The 15,367-nt window shown below is 44.6% G+C and overlaps 1 long non-coding RNA gene across 1 annotated transcript in view; it reads right to left on the reverse strand.

Annotated features, from left to right (window-relative positions):
* Nucleotides 1-1,790: 1,790 nt before the first annotated feature.
* The window catches only part of LOC118584720, a 28,074-nt gene continuing 14,497 nt past the window's right edge, over nucleotides 1,791-15,367 (reverse strand). Inside the window, exons 2-3 of the long non-coding RNA XR_004945046.1 lie at nucleotides 3,736-3,993; nucleotides 1,791-2,040 (exon numbers count right to left, since the gene is read on the reverse strand). This is a non-coding gene — a long non-coding RNA (uncharacterized LOC118584720). The remainder of the gene's footprint in view (nucleotides 2,041-3,735; nucleotides 3,994-15,367) is intronic.

Raw genomic sequence — 15,367 nt, forward strand, 5'->3', positions numbered from 1 at the left:
CCTAGCAGAAGCTCCAAAAATACCATCCCTATAAAGGGCTTTGTAGAGGGGAGCACACGTAAAAGGCACTACTGCTTTAAAAACCCTGGAAACACTCATTGAGCCCTTGGAATTTTGTAGACCTTGTGAGTGGAACAGAAAAAGGCCTGAGACATAGTCTCCACCCTGAGAGTTCATGGACTCCCAGAGGAGTTCAGATACAAAAACAAGCAAACTGTAATACAATATGAAAAGTACATAAGAGAGGAAGGTTCAAAGAGCTGTGGAAACATGAATGAGGAGGCAATTAATTCTCAGCAAGTATCATAGTGTGGGCTGCCAATGGGAGGAGACACTTCCAACTAGGGAGGGTTAGGACAGCCCTGGAGTCTGGAGTCTGAGGTTACAGGTCTTGTTGATGGAGAGAAGTGAGGCAAATCTAGTTTGGGGTGCTCAGCTGCAAACAGTGGTGCTGAAATACAGCAGGGGACCCAGGATATTCTTGATTAGGACTATGAACCTCCATCCTAGAACAGGATCCAGTGAGGACCTCAACAAAAACACACACGGAGGAACACCAGGACCCGGAGGCTACTAGTTCTGGATCCTGTACCATGGGCTATGAACTACCTCAAGTACTTTGTAGGTATTTAAGTACTTCCAGGTTATTTTTCCCTTGACTTTGATAGCAATCTCTGAGGGAGGGGCTTTTCATGCTCCCCCTTAGGGAAGATGAAAGTAAGGCTTAGAGAGGCTACAAACTTTCCAATAACTGTCAAAGCTAGGGCTCTTACCCCAGGCTAGCCCAGGGTGTTTTTGCATTGGTTTGCTTTGTGGATTAAAGTCTTGGCAAATGAGATCAAATAAAAGGTATAAATGACAAAGAGAGAATTAATAATTGAGCTTGGGATTGGAAAAGTGTTTCAACGGTGGAGAGATCTGTAGAAACATCACTACTTGTCTGCAGTTAGGCCTCCTGTGGTCAAGACATTCACTTGTTCAAGTCAACAGACTTTTTTTTTTCTGCCAGTGTTAGGCCAGGCCTGCTAAAGAAAAGCGAAAGTGACTTGAAATGAAGGAACTCCTCATAATTCCTAAGAGAAGAAATGGGTAACTGTGCAAAGGAATAACCTGAAGACTAGACAGAAAGGCATGTCAGGAACCCTGGGGGAAGAAGCTAGGAAAAGCCTGAGGTGAGTCAAGTCCTTAATCTAGAGATAGAGAAGTGAAGATGGGAGATTAGCCATGCAGGAGCAGTCTCCTCATGATGGGGGGTGAGGACAACCTGAAGCTGGATGATTAGCATCCAGAGGATACCGTGCAGCGGTGTCGCTACCTAAAAAAAGAACTTCTGAAACTGGAATGGGAAGAAATGCTGGTCATCTACATGGCACAGATATGGATTTTTTCCACACAGGAGTGATTCTCGGCCAGGGGAGAGTTTTGGCCCCCAGAGACTATTTGGCAACAATACCTACAGGAAGTCTGACAGCCTGAGTTCAGTTCCCAAAACTCAAAGAAGAGCCCACTGCAGTAGTGTGTGCTTGTCATCTTAGGGGTGGATCCCTAGAGCTCTCTGGCCATCTAGCCTGGTCTACCTGCTGAAGTTCCAGGCCAATGAGAGACAGCATCTCAAACAAAAGGTGGAAGGTGGTCTGAGGACCACCATGCCAAGTTGTCCTTGACCTCTATCTGTGAGATATGCGTGCATGCATGTACACACATGAATATGCACCCGCACTCACACACACATTGCTTACACATGCATGTAAATATGTACCCACACATACACACACAAAGAAAGTGGAGAAATGAGAGCCTTCATGCTGTGAGAAAATGTATTACTTTTCAATATATACATTTCTGGTGGCTTTAAAAAAAGAAATTCGTAGGAAAGGTATTAGAGCTTTGTTAGAATATTCCAGAGTGTCCACCTACCATGCCTATATTCTAGGCTTCCAAAGTATCAATCTGCTTTTCCCGGATTCTTTCTCTTTCCTGTTAACACATGGTGGAGAGAATTGCCACCTTCTAATGCTCCCCATTCGTTGTTCCATGTACCTGCAGGAAAGAAAAAGCCTCACAGAATGCTGCTCAGCAGAGTCATGTGGTATCTTATTAACAGGATCATCATGATAGAAGGCAATGTTGTCAGTTCAGAGTGGGGAGGAGAGTCTAAGAGTCCAAAGCCCCCTGAGGAGTTCTGATAGAGTATATTTGTGAATGATCCCATTCATTGGCATATTTAGATATGTCATGAGAACTTCTGATGATGGGGTTAGAGGAGCACACTGAGAGACTTGCTTGAACTGTGCACACGGACAGAGGGACAGGAAAGGAAACACTGAAGTGTGTGTCACATTGGCCAAGAAGAAGGCAAGTAGGGTTCAAAGTTGCTAGGATTCAGGATAGATGGGCTGTGGTGGGCAGGAAATGAATGCAGAAATGAGAAACATGACAAGTACCACGGGATGACATGATGCACCCAAAGAATAGATACAGAGCAATAGGTAGGTGCTGAGGGCCAGCTGTTTCCAGATGTTTGGCCTTCAGAATCCTTTGTTTTAGAGGATTCTGGGCATTGAATTCCAACTTGTAACTGGGAAAAAGTGAGAGATATTCTTATTTATGTGGGATAATAGGATTATTTTACACTCTCCCACTTCCTGCTATTTCTGTGTGCCGAATTCTGCTAGTCTCCTGCACAGTTAATCTAGACCAAAGCAGAGGGGGTCACACCCATCAGTCAGTTCGTGTCAACTCTGATATTGATTCATTTCATCTGAAATACATTTTTAGTAGCTACCATGGATTACAGATTGTTCTAGAATGTGAGTACTATGTTGGGGTCATCTATCTGCTGTCCCTTCGGTCTCTGCTTCATCTATTCATTCTCTTCCCAGTTCTCAGAAATGAGGGAAAGCAACGGAAGAAAGCCCAATCCATCTGTTGGGTAGTGGCACCCTAGAAATTGTCCACAGTGAATCCTTTGGCCTCCGTGCCAGCGTCCTCCATCTGAACTCTCCTCCTGTGCAACGGGCTGATTACCGTGGTGAGATGGTGACTGTATCATGCGTCTCAAGCCATCAAGACAGTGTTCCGGGAAAGGGAATTCTACCCAGAGGGGTCCGTGGTCAGGAGACGTTCCTCCAGGAAAGTACCAAGGCCTGCCAGAGGCTAGCAGCAGGCTGTACAACCCAGGATAAGTGGAACATGCAGCCTGCCCTTACCCCTTCCTACCCTCCTGCACATCTAAGTTCACCTCATTTTAAAGACTGCTAAGTTACAGACCCGGCAGGCTAGTGTGTGTCAAACATAAAATAAAATAAAACCCTGACAACAAAAATTACTATTCAAAGAGAAGTATTATTTTAGGTTGACATTATTTTTGAGATTCACAGTTTTCATTTGTTATTACATGTAGGAGTTCTGTGAACACACAGATAAGAGGGCACAATAGATATTTGACAGTGTAGTTCTCAGAACATTTGCATATCCAAGAGATTATTTCAACAAGTATACTTAGACTGACCCTATTAACCATTCACAATATTTTGTCTTGAATCCAATTCACACTCTATAGACATGTCCAATTCATATTTCATCTCTTACACTGTTTTCCCTTTCAGACTTTGTATTAGGAAATAAATCCATAACATCAAATTTCATGACAACATCTGCTCCGGCTGACATGATTTGAAAGGGAATTTCACTCATCCCAGGTTATGCTGTCTCTTAATTTGCTCTTTGGCTTACCGGAGAAACAGCTTGTTTTATCAAGCCTTGTGTTGAAAGAGTAAGTTCCTGATGCAGAAGTCACAACCAGCACTGGCCTTAGCAAAGCTGAGCGGTGCCTGTAAAGGATCCCCGGAAGCCATGGTACAACAGGATAGCTGGAGAGGAATCCCAGGCGAGCATGGCTTCGTAATGTATGTCTAGGCCAGATCTGCTAAGTAAACAGGCAGAGCATCCAAGATCAAGGTGGCTCAGAGTACATAATGTACAGTAAGTGACCTTTTAATGAAAAAAAAAGTGATGGTCAAAATATATTTAGAGACTAAGTTTTATAGCACATGCCTTCAATCCTACCACTCAGGAGGCAGAGTATCTCTGTTAGTTTGAAGCCAGACTGTTCTACCAGAAAGTTCCAGGCCAGCCAGGATTACATAGTGAGGCCATGTTTATCTGTCTGTCTGTCTACCTATCTACCTACCTACCTATCTTCATATATATGGCTGAGGAGATAGCTCAGTAGGACTGGAGTTCAGATACTGAGAACCCATGTAAAATCCAGGAGAGTATGGCAGCCCAACTATAATCTCAGAAGACAGGAGCTGGAGACAGGGGATCCTCAGAGCTCTAGGCTCAGCAGGAGGCCCTGCCACCATATATGAAGTGAAGAGCCATCAAGAAAGACACCCAGGATCAACAGCAGGCCTCCACACATGTGTATACATTCACTCCTCATTCAGGCATACACACACATGAACTCAAACATACACACATGCATACCACAGATACAGACATATGCATATATAAATAGGATTTGAGATACTTGCACATTTATGTCCAGCATTATTACATTAGCCGAAAGATAATAACAGCCCAAGTGCCTAAAAATTAATGAATGGATGAACAAAATGTATATATACAATGGAATATTAGTTACCCTACAAAAGAATTAGGTTCACTTACATGCTCTAACAAGGATAAACTCTTTTTTTTGGGGAGCTGAGGGTTGAACCCCAGGGCCTTGGCACTCTACCACTGAGCTAAATCCCCAACCCCAAGGATAAACTCTTAAAAGTGTTATACTCAGGGAAGTATGCCAGGCACAATAGAAAATATATTGCACAGTATTGTTTACATGAGCTGTCAAGAAGAAAAAAAAATTGTAAAGAAAAAAAGTGGATTAGAGATTTCCAGGGACAGGGGCTGAGGTGGAGGAGGAGGTGGGAAGGACATATTGCTTAATGAAAACAGAGTTTCTGTTTATGGTGATGAAAAAAATCTTAGAAGTAGAATATAGTGATAGTTGCCTAACATCATGAATGTGATTAATGACCTCGAAGTACACACTTAAAATTCATTAAAATGGGAGGCCAAGGAGATAGCGTAGCAGGTAAAAGTACTAGAACAAGCCTGGTGGCCTGTATTTGATCCCTGGAACCCAGGTACAAAGCCAGATGCAGTGGTGTGCATCTGTAGTCCCGGCACTCCTAGGTGAGGAGGGCAGAGACTGGCCAGCTAGCCTGGACTATGTGACCTGGAAGCAGAACCAAGAGAGGCCCTGCCTCAAAGTCAAAGGAGAGAGCTGGTTCCTGAAAGTTGTCTAGATAAAGCCTAGAACCAAAATGCAATTGAAAAGGATCATGAAGGCTGCAAGGCATGAAATAAACAGGAGGTAGAAAAAAACAAACAACAAACAGATAAACAATAACAACATAATTTAAAAAAACACCAGAGTCAGCCTGGGGCTGGGCTTCTCTGTCCCAAGCTTTCCAGAAAGCGCTATAACCCATTCTTCTTTCCTGCTTGGGCTCCTGGGTGGATGTGGGGGTTTGTTTATAACATAACCATGGCTAGGTTTCAAGATCTCATCATCTATGTCCAGGGCAAAGGTTCCAGCCTTGTTTGGCTGAGGCCTCTCTGGGCCAACATGCCTGACAGGTGATGAGCTCCCTGAAGCAAGTTCACTGGACAGCACCCCAGCCTAGAGGAAGATATTTAACAGGATGTCACATTTTCTGCCTTTTCCAGCCTGTCCCCTCCCACCAGGCTACCCTTGGCTTCTGCTACTTACTTACTAGGGACTCTGTTTTCCTTGTTTTAGGAAAGTGAAGGGTCAGTGGAAGATCCCGTGAAAGGATGCCAGTCCTCTAAGACCCAACCAATTCTCAGCCTCCCAGCTCCTGCTTGCTGTCATGGGGAGGGGGAGAGTCTACTTTTCTGGAACCATTTTGGGGAGCCCAAAGCTGATACAGGCAGCAGAAGCAGGCACGAGGGCAATAAAGAAGTTTCCAGATCCGCAGGGGACTGTAATCACATTCCCCAACCAGGTGCTGGGAGCAGGGTTAGAGTCAAGCCAAGCTTCTCGGCAGAGAGCCAACATTTCCAGGCCTCCTTCCACGCCACCGCTCCTCGTCATCTTCCCAACCAGAAGCTTGTTAACTGTTTTCCTGGCCTCTTATTCCAATTTCAAGGCCCTCTCCGTGTGTTAAACTTCAAAGACACTTTGTCGCCCCAAGTGCAGTGTTGTATAACAAGTTGGACACTCCAAATGGCTCTGTTGGAAGTGGTTTGTTCAAATGAAGGGGCCCTGAACACTTAGTTATTCCCCGCCCCCCTCAGCCCAATAAATTTGCCTTGGTGTCTGGATTAAGTGGCCTAATATCAATCCTGAAAATTTTAAAGATGAAAAGCAGAACCGCTTCACTAATAGTTAAAATGTAAAATGATTACAAAATGGCACCTGGCCAATATTTATGAATCGTTGAATATGATCATAAAATCATAAAAAATAATCACCAAAAGGTAAATAAATTACCCGGCTTACTGCTTATTTTCAAGTAGGGTCTGCCCCAAAAGCTGCAGCCATGAATGATTTATACCTGTTTTAACAATAATACTCATTTTACTGAAAGATGGTCAGCACTTGGGCTGCTGCGGGCAACATGCCAGTTGTCGAAAGGTTGATGTTTCAGCAACAATACATTAAATTATGAATAATACTGGTCCCAAAATGGAAGGTTATTAGCTCAGTATGCTTAATTAGCCCAGCTAGAACTTGGCTATCAAGTAGCAGTGCCCATTTCCAGGGCTGGAGCTATATGATGGGGGATGGTTGGGCTGCTAATGGTTCAGAGAGAGGGAGGCGGCATGGAGGTGTGTCTTTTACTTTCTTTTCATCTCTGAACACAGAAGCTGGCTTTGGGGATTTTGAACTTTCCTGTCATGTATCTTGCAAACACTTCTTAGAGGGAAAGAGGACACATTGTTGGGGAGGAGGTTGGTGCTCAGTCTGGTGTCCACCAGCTGTGATTTCATTCCACGGTTCTTGGTTGCTCTAAGCCTGGATCCTGCCAAAATCATATAACGTACCATGTATAGGTGGGCAGACCATCAACCCTCCCTTCATACAGGTATTTATTGGGACAGTTACTATGAGACAAATGAGGTAACAGAATGAGCAACCACCAAGTTAACCAACTATGAGATTTTGCATCAATTACAGTCTCATGGCTCCAATGAAGGATGGGTTTAGAATGTCCATACCTGGCCTGGAGTTGGTGTATGGATTCTTTAGAGCAGGCTTCTATTTGTTCTATCTTCTGTTTTTGAGATGAAGCCTTATGTACCCCAAGCAAGCACCAGACTTGCCATTGCTGTGTAGCCAAAGATGACCTGGAACTTCAGATCCTCCTGTCTCTACCTCCCTAGTGCTGGAATTATAGGCACATGTTACCACACCTGTTTATGCCATGCTTGGGATCGAACCTGGGGCTTTGTGTATGCCAGGCAAGGACTCTACCAACTGAGAGATATCCCAAACCCCTTGTTTTGTCTTTAAAGGGAGCTCCTAAGGAGGTGACATAGAAATCGTTCCATGCAGCCAGAAAGAATGCTCCAAGAGAAAGGTCAGATACTGCTTAGAGGAGTCGACAGACACTTACCTGCTAGGGCCATAAGAGAGCTAGCAAGTGCCTAGCATGTGCAATGTGTACCTGTGTTTGTGTGTCCTCCCATGTGCACATGGGTATCTACAATGAACCCCACACCTCTCTCTGTTCTCTGCCCCATTATTCTGCCAGGGGCTCCAGGATCATACTTCAAGTTTGCAACCAGGATGCGCCCATGCCATGCCAGCTCCATCTGCTAGAAGGGTGCTGTGTGTGCCACTGCTCGGCTATACTTAGTACTATTAGTAGCTTGTTTTTCTAAGCCCTGAAATTCATTTTCTTTTCCCGCCTTGCTTCCAGAAAAATAAATAAAAGTGAACACATCACTCATTTAAGACGAGGAATGGAATTTAGGTTGCATTTTTCTTTCTATTTTTATGATTAGTTAGAATTTTCCTGGGAAGGCCGCCAGGAGGGCATTACAGTGAGATAATGTCCTGTATTTAATCGGAACTGCAATGGCGGACTGCGTTCGGTGGGGAGAGGCTGAGTTAACGCATCCTTTCTATCTTGTCTGTTTTCAAGGGACAACCAACCACTTGGCCCAAGATGAAGATGAGTCTGAGAGATGAGGGAGATGACAGGGCTCCAGGCTGGCATGGTGGCCTGCAGGTGGACAGGGTGCAACTGTGACTCCGTCTCCTCACACGGGACCTGAGAATCCCCAGAAGAAGCTGAGTGCAAAGGGCCTACCCCCAAACCATCCAAGCAGCTCAGCTGTGGCTCTGCATCCACTGGGCTCTTCCAGCATCTTCTTCTGCAACTGTCTGACGTCTGCGGGGCCAGGGTACACCTCTGGCTTCCAAATCCTGGTAAAGCAGTCACAGTGGGCAAGGCCTTTGAGTGAACTTGGAAGTGCATGCCAGGTAGGCCAGACCATCTCCTTGACTTATGTGCATGTGTGCCATTTCCCTGAGAGCCTCTGGGGTGAGCGCAGCCGGCTGCGAGCTGAGCTGGTCTTGTTGGCAGAGCTGTGTGTTCCCTCACTGCCTACTGAAAGGAGATGCCTGGAAGCAATAGAAAGGCATCATCTCTTAGAGAGATGTCCTAGAGAGATGTCTGAAAGAAAGGAAGGAGACTCGGGCCCCAGGACAAAGGAGAAGGGCATGCAGGAAGGGAGCCTGAGACTAAGTGAATGTTGTGCATCAGCCTTTGGCTGCAAAAAGCAGGGTGGTCAGGGAAGCAAGAGTGAGAGGTACAGAAAGCCTCGCAGATTTACTGTTGTCCCTATTAGACCCCAGTCTGCAGCAGCCGTCTGTGCAGGTGAAGGCAGTGGAGAGAACAGGATGCCCCAAGCAACCCATAAATAGCAGGTGAAGACAAGTGTTTATGACTTAGCCTTATGAAGCCCATATAAGTGCTCTCCCAGGGTGCACAAGTGCAGGAGCGTGTGTGTGCCATTGGCCCACGTGTGTGTCCCAGGAGTGTGGGTCCCAGACACCATGTTCGCGCTTGGCTTGACTCTATGAAGGCATCCATTTGATGGAATGTACCGGAACAGCTCACAGTCGGCCCAGCAAAACCCTGTGGGGAGACAGCTTGCTTTTTCTCTTTCCTTTTCCTGTTTGCAGTGAGAACAGGGCCTTTCTCTTCTCAGCTCTTCGCTCTCCCCAAAGTTGTCTCACGAGGTCATTGCCAGATGAGAGGCTTCCTTTCAGTGCAAGGTTGGATGGAAACAATACTCTGTTTTCTGGGGGGGCTGGGATGATTCTGGGCCAGACTAGCCTGCTCTAAATTTAAATGGGCTATTGTTTTAGTAGGACTGATGGTTTCTTCAGACAGTTGGAGCTATGTGATATGAAACTTCATTGTGTGTGTGTGTGTGTGTGTGTGTGTGTGTGTGTGTGTGTGTGGTGCTTTTTCAATCAATACAGAATATCAGAAAGGATAGGTCCAAACACTGTTTGGTTTTAAGCTAGGTTGTATCATTCACTTAATCTGTGTCCTCTGACACATTGCTAAAGTGACTCACCCTTCTTAATTCAGACTTACCTATCTGTATAATACTTTCTGGGACTGAGGTATAGCTCTAGTTGTACTTACCTAGCATGTCAGAAAGGCTGGGTTCAATCCCCACCACCACCTAAACCAGACATGTTTGCCCATGCGTGTAATCCTTTTACCCAGGAAGTGGAAACAGGAAGCAGAAGATCAAAGTCATCCTTAGCTGAACAGAGAGCTTAAGACAAGTCTGGATCACACTGGATCACATGAGACTCTGTCTTAAAAAAGATACCTTCTGGGGCTGGAGAGATGGCTCAGTAGTTAAAAGCACTGGCTATTCTTCCAGAGGACCCGGGTTCAATTCCCAGCACCCACAGGGCAACTCATTGTTGCCTGTGACTCCGGTTTCAGGGGATCTGATAACTTCATACAGATATACATGCAGACAAAACACCAATGCACGTGAAATAAAAATAAAATAATTAAAAAAATACCTTCTTCATAATATATTTCTTTGACTCTGATTAAAATATACTACACTCCTATGTTCACCAATGAACTTCAACATGTTTTGTTTGAATAGATTTCATATGGGCAGAATCAGTTCTGTGAGTGGTTAAGGGTATGTTTTGAACATCCTACTGAATGTCCTAAAAGACTGGATGTACTCATAGGTTTGCTGTAGTGAGTAGGAAGTGGAGGCGATCTGCACAGTAGAAAGAGAAGAGAACAATGTCTCCTAGCATCTTGAGAGGTCGTCATAGATATTCACAGAGTTTTCAGCTACAGTCATCTCTGTGGCCGTCGGACAATATTGTGAAACTTAAGCAACTCTTTCCAAAGCTACTCACCATCATTTCGGGATGAGGACCCAGATCTGCAAACTCCTCAGAGCAATGGGGATCAGCAACTAGATGGAACTAAGTCACCAAAACTAAGGCTGACTACTCTGGATTACCATTAATACTAATAAAATCATGATTCAGGGCCTCCAAGGTAACCAGTTAAGATGATGGAGCCCAGCAAGGCCCAGTGTCTAGACTCCTCAGGCTGCTGCTGGCTGGCCAGTGGACTCCATCAATCCTACTATCCTTGCCTCTGCACCACTGTGATGACAGGCATGCAGGGCCACATTCAGCTTTTTATATGGGTTGTAGGGATCCTAACTCAGGTCCCCATGCTTGCACAGAAAGTGCACTTACTCACTGAGCCACTTCCCTTGACCAGATGCAAACATCACTTAGAGTAATCACAATGAACTTGGAGAGTGCAGAGCAAAAATAAAGTAAGCAGCCTGAGGAGGTGGGTTTTGGAGACGTTTCAGGATCCTGTGGAAGGGAAGGAGGCTAGGATTCCCAGCAGAAGGGGTACAGCACATCTTTGTGCATTGCATGTAAGTTCTGGGAAGGAATGAAGAATGGAGATGAGGTTGGGATCACCAGGCTCAAAGCAAGTACAGCTTGTGTTAAGGATTATTTCTTCACCCTGGAGACACTTTCCCCAGACTTGGACCCTGATGATGCTCTCCATATCTTGCAGTCATTAAGAAAACACTCAGTATCACTGCATGTCCATTTCCCAGAGCAATAGGGTGTCTTGGGCTCTGTCTGAAAAATGAGAGCCCGGATGGTGTATTTACCCTGTCTAGAGATGAATCTTGGATAAAGGACTTCTGTTGTCAAATACCATGCTGATTCATGCTAGGCACTGAATGTTCAGTGGTTAGTGAAGCTCCTGAACTCACAATTTGACTACAAAGTGGTCCCTGACGTGGTTTGCAGTATGTCTTCTATTTGGTTTTTCCTTGGCAGAAGACAAGTGTAGGGGTCTTGGGATGTAGCTTGGTTGGTAGAGTACTTACCTAGACTACATGGAGCCCTGGGTTTGATCCCACCATCACATAAGCAAGAGGTGGTAAGTGCATACCTAGAATTCTAGTTCTCAGGAGGTGGAGACAGGAAGATCAGGGATTTAAAAGTGTCCTGGGAGGCAGGCATGGTGGCACACGCCTTTAATCCCAGTACACAGGAGGCAGAGGCAGGAGTATCTCTGTGAGTCCAAGGCCAGCCTGGTCTACAGAGTGAATTCCAGGACAGTCAGGGCTACACAGAGAAACCCTGTCTCAAAAACAAAACAAAACAAAACAAAACCAAAACAAAAAAACCAAAAAACCAAAACCAAAACCAAACAAAGTTGTCCTTGACTATGTTGCAAGTTTGAGGCCAACCAGAAATACATGAGACATTGTCTCAAAAAAAAAAAAAAAAGAAAAGAAACAGACAAAAGATCTGCATGAATTAAGAGATAAAGTCTATCATTTAAAGTGTGACACAATTTCTGACTTTGAAATCTAACCTATGTCTGTGCAGCCTGTTAAAATCTGTGCTCAGGGTTATGTTGTGTCCAAATACAGAGGCCCTTCCAACCTTCAGGCCTTATAATGAATCATGTCTTTCTGCTTCTGGCTCCTTCTGATCATGGATCATGGATCCAGAGAACTATGACCTCCCTTTCAGCAGCTCAGTTGGGTCAAGGCTCTCCAGTGACTGTATGCCTGGATACTACTATAGAAGGAAGAAGGCTAGCCTTCATTTGCTACAAGGAACTCCTATGAATAATTCTGCCTCTGTCTCAACCTCCCTGATTTTCTGAGTCTATGCATTTGATTGCCTTGAACTTCCAAGACCTACCTGGTAATGGTTTGAACCTCATTGGTTATATGAGTTCACACCCCAATAGTATTTTAATCTGCTATGCCTACCTGGTCCCCAAAGCTTTGTTTGAGTAACTCTTCAGATGTTCTTCTCCATACCTTGATTTGACATGTAGATAATCTTTCTTATATTCCAGGCTATATATAATGGTGAAAACAAGTTATGAAATGAAATGAAAATCTGACTTGATTTTAAAAGGTTGTTAATCCCTTATAATTGAAACTATTTCCTTGGGCTACAAAGATGAATCAGAGAGTAAGAGCATTTGCTGTGTAAACACAATGACCTGAGTTCAAATCCCTGGCACCTGTGTAAAAAGTTGGACATGGATGCATGCATACCTGTAACCACAGGGCTGTGGGGACAAAGAGACAAAGGGACCACTGGGCTCCAGGCTCTGTCTGAGACCTTGTCTCAAGACAATAAAGCAGGAAAGTGATAGAGCAGGGCACTCAGTGTCCTTCCCTGGTGTCCACATACATGCACGGGTGCACCCACCCACCCCCACACACAAATATTTCCTGATCTTTGAATCATATGAAAACTCAGGATGTAGAATTTGGAGATCCTATTCTTTACTACTGAAAAGAGCTCAAAGGGGCATGAAGAAGGTAATCTCCATGAAAGAGGATGTAGGAATGCCACTTGCTTATAGTCTTACGACAGTCTCATCTGTCACCCTCCATTTTTAATTAGAGTTATCATTGTATCTCAGGGGGTATCTGGAGGCTTCATTAAATCTACCAGCTTCCACATGATATTTAAAACTGTTTAAAATCTTGACCACATCAAAACGATAACAGTTGGAAGGGACATGTGTGTGTGGTCCGGGGGCTTCCAGCAAAGTGTTTCACTACTATAGGATGAAGACTTCCCATGGGTCCATGTGAAAAGCAGCCCTCTTTTCTTTGGTACCTTTGATTCACATCCGTCTGACATTCCTAGGTTCTCACAGTATCAAGTTACAGCTTTAGAATCTGTCATTGAGAACCCATTTTGTGACCGGGTCTTACAAGATCCTCTTGGAGTCCCTCCCCAGCAGTCCGCCTTCTGAGTGGAGGTCACCAGATACCTTTCCAGGCTACCACTCTGAGTTTACCTTCAGCTATCACATGTGTTCCAGACCTTTCTCCTGCCTTTCTACATTGACATCCAAACCAGTCACTGGCTTAGACTTTCAACCTTCCAACTGGTACTTCATCATAGAACTACTAAGAATCAGAGTTTCCCCTGTGAGTTACCTCACAGACTCACAGTGGGTAGTTTTGTGATGCCTGAAGACAGCCAGAATATCTAGATTGAGACCAGAACCACACATACTTCCATATCTGGAATTCTCAAGAGCAGCATTTTGGAAAATTTTTAGTCGAAAATCTTTATTGAGAAATAACTATTGGCAATTTTAGTATTGGGTTTTTGTTTTTGGTTTTGTTTTTGGTTTTGGTTGGTTTGTTTGGGGTCTCTTTTTTTTTTTTCAAACAGGATATCATCATATAATCCAGGCTAGCCTTGAAATTGCAATCCTCCTGCCTCAGCTTCCTTGATGCTAGAAATAAAGTTGTAAACCACCATGCATAACTTACTATTGACATTTTAAACCAGATACTTCTCTAATGGAAGCAGGACTATCTTATGTGTTTGATAGGATATTCATTAGCATCCACTTCAGCCTCCGTCATCCTGGGGTGGGGAGAAAGACAAATTTACCTGCAAAGTCACTGCCCTAGACATTGTGTATAGCAGATGTGTAATCCCTAGAGGTCAGGCTTTCTTACTGGAAAAAAAATGTAGAGTATCTGTGGTGTTTTCTCCCACTTATAAGAAAGAAGAAAGAGACAGGCCTGATGGCCCAGGGCTGAAATCCCAATCCTCAGGAGTCTGAAGCAGAATTGAAAGCCAGCCTGGACTACATCATGGGTTCCGGTCTAGCATGGGATACAGAGTGATAGCTGTTTCAAAGCAAATAAACAAAAATGCACATCCAGATGGTTTGTGGGTAAAGGCGCTTGCGGCCAAGCCTGATAACCTGAGTTTGATTCCTGGTGGAATCAAAGAAATGACTCATGCAAATTATCCTCTGATCTCCACATATGTGCTGTGGTACATGCACATGTACACACACACACACACACACACACACACACACACACAAATAAATAAATAAATAAATGTGAAAAGATAAAGCATAAACAAAGCAAACAGCAATAAAAAGAATGACCAGGAAGAAAATCAACTTGGGACTGTACAGACAGTTCAGTGGTTAAGCAAGTATACTGATCTTCCAGAAGACCAGAGTTCAGGTCCCAGCACCCACATCAAGTGGCTCACAAACACCTATAACTACAACTCTGTGGGGATCTGACATCTCTGGCCTCCACAGGTACCTGCACTCATGTGCACAGACACACACACACACACATATACAATGTTAAAAATAAACTAAATATATATTTTTATCTTTTGGTTTTTGGAGACAGGGTTTCTCTGTGTAGCCCTGGCTATCCTGGAACTCACTCTGTAACCAAGCTGACCTCAAACTCACAGAGATCCTCCTGCCTCTGCCTCCCAAGTGCTAGGACGAAAGGTGTGAACCACAATGCCTGGGAAAATCAAAATAAATATCTTTTAAAAATTGCTTGGCTTTTACAAAAAAAGGCAGTGGGCCAGGTCTGGCCACAGAGTACAGGCTGCAGACCCTGGCTCTAGATGGGTGAACTGAGAGATTAGTGGCCATATACACATACAATAGAGAGGTCAGAGCTGATGAGTCTTTGCTTTTCTCATCCTTGATCCAGTTAATAGAGATATGGCCCCTGGGGCTACAAGAGCAGGAAACAGGGCCAGGTCCCAAGGAAAGGAGTGGAAGAGGCTGGCAGTGCAGGAGCTGACATCCTGGGAAGGGTCCACCCCTCAAGGCAAGTGCACATGGAGGGTCCCTGCCTGCCTCAGACACTCAGCAGCCTTCTTTTCACCCCTTCCCGGCGGGCAGGGGATGGCTCATCTGTAGAGAGCAAAAGGCCTGTTACCTTCAGAATCCCTGGTCAGAATGCG

This window comes from Onychomys torridus, chromosome 5 (genome assembly GCF_903995425.1).
Source record: "Onychomys torridus chromosome 5, mOncTor1.1, whole genome shotgun sequence".
Classification (NCBI taxonomy): Eukaryota; Metazoa; Chordata; class Mammalia; order Rodentia; family Cricetidae; genus Onychomys; species Onychomys torridus.